The sequence below is a fragment of the Nicotiana attenuata genome, unplaced genomic scaffold (genome assembly GCF_001879085.1).
Source record: "Nicotiana attenuata strain UT unplaced genomic scaffold, NIATTr2, whole genome shotgun sequence".
Lineage (NCBI taxonomy): Eukaryota > Viridiplantae > Streptophyta > Magnoliopsida > Solanales > Solanaceae > Nicotiana > Nicotiana attenuata.
Window position 1 is genome coordinate 78,860 of NW_017673621.1, and position 4,697 is coordinate 83,556.

Consider the following 4,697-nt stretch of genomic DNA (forward strand, 5'->3'; position numbering starts at 1 on the left):
CCAAGTTAAAAGGGAAACACTAGCGAAATTTTTGGAAATTTTGGGAGTTAACCAAAATTTGGGACTGCTGGTGTGTAGTATGGAAGTTGAGTCACATCGGATGCTAATAGTGAAATTTGAACCTCATTCGAGGACGAATGGTCTTAAGTGGGAGAGAATGTAAGGCCCCATAAAATTTTCCTAAAACCCGAGATATCGTGGTACGGACTTTTTGGGATGAATAGTGCTATGAGGAGTTAAGTAAAATGTTGGCAGAAAAAGATATTTCTGCAACCCACAATGCAGCTGCAGAATCATTTTGCGGGCCGCAGAATGGCCGCAGAGTGAAGCAGAAACTTGAGAAAAATTGTAGGACCAATTCACGGTCCATTATGCGGCCCCTTATCGATTTTGCGGGCCGCACACCGATCGCAATTTCAGTATGGAAATTTTTCAGAGGGAGGTTCTGCGACGCATTATACGGCCGCAGAACAGGTATGTGGACCACATAAAGGCCACAGAGTAGGGCAGACTTGCCCATTCCAGAGGGCCATTTCGCGGATAGTAGAAGCATTATGCGGCCGCAGACCTGTGTCGGGGCTCTTATTTTTTTAATTTTTGAACCCGACCCCATTCTAATAAAACACCCCTGGGGATTGTTTTAGAAGGATAAATTATATGTTTTTAGAGAGAGGGAGTGGCATAGAGTGACAAAGGGAGTTCTTAAGCTTCATCCACCAATTCCTACTCAAATCTTGGAAGATTAACAAGGAAAGAGCGGTAGGCCTTCATCCTAGAGGTAAGATTCTACACCCTAACTCTTAATTTCGAAATTTAACTAGAAATGGGTAATAAGCAAGACAATTCTTGGGCATGGGATTGTTTATTTTGCATGCATGTGTCACCAAAGGGTGTAGGAAGATCGTGAGCTAAAAATGGTAAAGGATGGATTGTGGGATGATGGAATCCTCCATAAAGGGACCTTGAAAGCTTAGTGCACACCTAGTGGTAGATAAAATGCTCAATATGAGCTAGAACCATGATCATCATCCTAATTTTGGTTCAATTTGCTATATTTCTAAAATAAAATGAAGTTGCTAAGAATTACAAAATATTTTAGAGTTTAAGGAAGCTCAATTGAGGTATTTGGCTAAACTCCTTTCTTAGAATTGAATTCCACAGTGTTCATGTAAGTTATGTAAGACTCGAGTTGATCATTATGAAATTGGCTATTCGGAGTAAACTTGTGTTATAAGATATATGTTCAGTATGTGTTCCAAATGCTTTTATCATGCTATGTTATCATTTAAGAATATGTTCAAAGTATGGGTTGTGTGATATAAATGTTACGACTTCAAGTCAAGTTTGAGTGAAGGTTATCATGCCAAATTATGTGAAAAATATCTATATGTCTAAGACCCTTAATTTCTCACATGTGTACCTAAAGTCTTGAATTGAAAAGTCTTGTTGTTGATAATGATGATGATGTGTGAAAGTGAAAAGGGGAGCATGAAATAAGAAATATGGCCAGGTGCCAATAATGATATTATAATTGTGGCTACTAGTGCCGATGAATTAAAAAGTTGTGAAAGAAGTATGATGTGAGATGATTGATAGAAAAGGATAATGTCTCGATTGAGACGACCTAGCCGATCGGACGCCATGTTGCACATGGTGTTGACTGTGCTGGAAATTGTAATTGAGACTCTGATGGTGGTTGATGTCTCAAATGAGACGACCTAGCTGATCGGGTCGTGATAGAACTCCGTGTAAAAGTACGGTGGTATTGTGATTGATGGTATATCGGTGCTAAAGATCTCCCAACCTAAAAATATGGATAATTACTTGAAAACTTATTTGGTTCTTAACTTGATGTTTTGGTATTGTTTGAGGCATCCAATGATTTTATGATTCTTCCTCCTTCTATTATTATTCATTCTATTGAGAGGGTATTTAGTTATACATACTAGTGCTATTCGACGGCACTAACGTCCCTTTTTGTCGGGGGCACTACTTCTTTAATGGATGCAGGTGGTTCCACAGCAGGCGGCATTGATCAGTGATAGCAGTACATCCTCCTCCCAGCAGACTTGGTGAGCCCCACTTCATTCTGGGGTCATGTATCTTTTGTTAATTATATTATCACGTTTCGAGGTATAGCCGGAGCCATGTTGCCGTCACTATCATTGTAGTCTTTTGTATCTATTAGTGGTCCGTAGACATAGTGTGGGTCGTATGTCGGTGTTAGAGAAAGTCAACTAATTCATGTTATGTTTGAATTACTTGTTCCACTTCAGACTATGAAAATGTGCGTATTTTGAGACTTCAAAAATGAAGTAACTAATGAATGATGATTTGGTATTTTATACATGATCTCCCTACTGTCTAATTAATGAGAATATGTCTTATCTTTGTTCATGAGTGAGTTTGGGTAGAAAGTATCTAGCATGCTTTCTCGGCCGGGTTCACTCGATTGAGCGCCGGTCGCGCTCTCCAGGTTTGGGGTGTGACAAATTTGGTATCAGAGCCTAAGGTTTTAAGTGTCCTAGGGTGTTTCTTAGCCGTGGCTAGTAGAGTCCTTATCGGTGTGTTTTCGACCACATCTATAAGTTGGAGGCTACTTGGACATTTAGGAATAATACCCTTCTTTGATGTTCTATATCGTGCGGTAGAACTGAATGTGAGACTGTTCCTCCTCTGACTCGTGCATTGCTCTAATTTTTAGTACATGGCATCTAGGACGAAAGCAAGAACTAGCCAAGGAGCCAATTCCGCCTCAGGAGTGGTAGTTGATTCTTTACTTGATGATGCGGGTGAGTACCCAAGGGGTGAGGATATTCCCCCGACCTCTACACTACCGGATTCTTCTACACCTAACCAGACTGCACCAGTTCCTACATCCACTGAGGGTGAAATGATCCCTCCAGCTGATATTCCAGTTCCACCTCCAGCCCCAGCTTCTGGTCCCGATTTTTCTGATGGGGATCTTAGGGGAACCATACAGATGTTGGCTCAGATAGTGGCTTCCTAGGCCCAGTGATCAAATGTTGCACCCGCTTCTTCTAGCCAGCAAGGGGATTCTACCGATTCCAGGGTGAACAGGTTTCATCAGTTAGATCCTCCACTGTTCATGGATACTGCTCCCGAGGAGGGCCCCCAAGACTTCATTGATGAGATGCACAAGACTCTCCGAGTTATGCGCGCTACTGTGATGGAAGGAGTGGAGTTGGCCGCCTACCGCCTGAAAGGGGTGGCCTATTCCTGGTTTGAGCTATGGGAGGACTCCCTATAGGAGGGGAGCCCTCCATCGAGGTGGAGTGAGTTTGCTGACACCTTCATGGATCATTTCTTGCCTGCCAAGACAAAGGTAGCCCGTGCCGCTGAGTTTGAGAACCTAAAACAAGGTAGCAAGAGTGTGTAGGAGTGCCACATAGAGTTCGCGCGCCTGTCCAAGTATGCTATTCACATGTTGCCTACTATGGAGGCTAGAGTGTACCGCTTTGTGCAGGGCCTTAGCCCCTTGGTTATCAATGAGGCCGCTACAGCTACCCTGAATTCTGACTTAAACTATGGGATGATGGTGGCATTTACTCAGGCTACAGAGAACCGTAAGTTGAAGAACAGAATGGAGCGAGAGGGTAGCAATAAGGCCCGGTCCGCGGGCAACCTTGGAGATTCACTTGGTGGTGGTAAGTCAGCATTCAGGGGAGGCATCAGGGCCATCCCAGTCTTTTGCTTAGTCTTAAGCCAGTGCACCACCATCAGGGCCCAGTTAGCAGCAGTGGAGTCATTTCAGGCCCATTCAGGGCAATAAGGGACCCCACGAGCAGGGCCGGTCCGGAGAGAGATTCCAGCAGCAGCGAAGGCCTCCATGCCCCAGGTGTGGGAAGATGCACTTGGGGATTTGCTACATAGACCTACCCATATGCTACGGGTGCGGATTGAGGGGTCATATTCAGAAAGAGTGTCGTTCGTCCTGCCAGGGTATGGGCAGGGGCATAGTACATCCATCCAGTTCTGCAGCTGCTACTTACTAAGCACCCCCTCTAGCTTGAGGCACTCCAGCACCCGCAGGGTGTGGTGCAGCTTGGGGTGGTGCACAGAGTTTGGGAGGATCCAGCCGTTTCTATGCTATGAGTGGTCGCCAGATTGCATAGGCTTCTCCAAACGTTGTCTCAGGTATATTGACTGTCCAATCTCATGATGTGTATGCTCTTATTGATCCCGATTCCACTTTGTCCTATGTCACTCTTTATGTTGTTATGGAATTTGGGATAGAACCGGAACATCTTCATGAGACGTTATCTGCATCTACTCTAGTTGGTGAGTCTATTATGGCCACGCGAGTTTATAGGGATTGTGTTGTCACAGTGCGTGGTCGGGATACGATAGTCGATCTCATTGAATTAGGGATGGTTGATTTTGGCGTAATAATGGGGATGGATTGGCTTTATTCCTATTTTGCCAAGCTTGATTGTCGAACTAGAACTATGACGTTTGAATTTCCAAATAAGCCTGTTGTTGAATGGAAAGGGGATAATGTGGTTCCAAAAGGTAGGTTTATTTTTTTCCTTAAGGCCACGAAGATGATTAACAAGGGGTGTATCTATCATTTGGTCTGGGTCACGGACACCGATGTTGAGGCACCTACACTTGAGTATGTGCCAGTTGTGAATGAATTTTTGGATGTCTTCCTAGATGAACTCCCTAGGATCTCA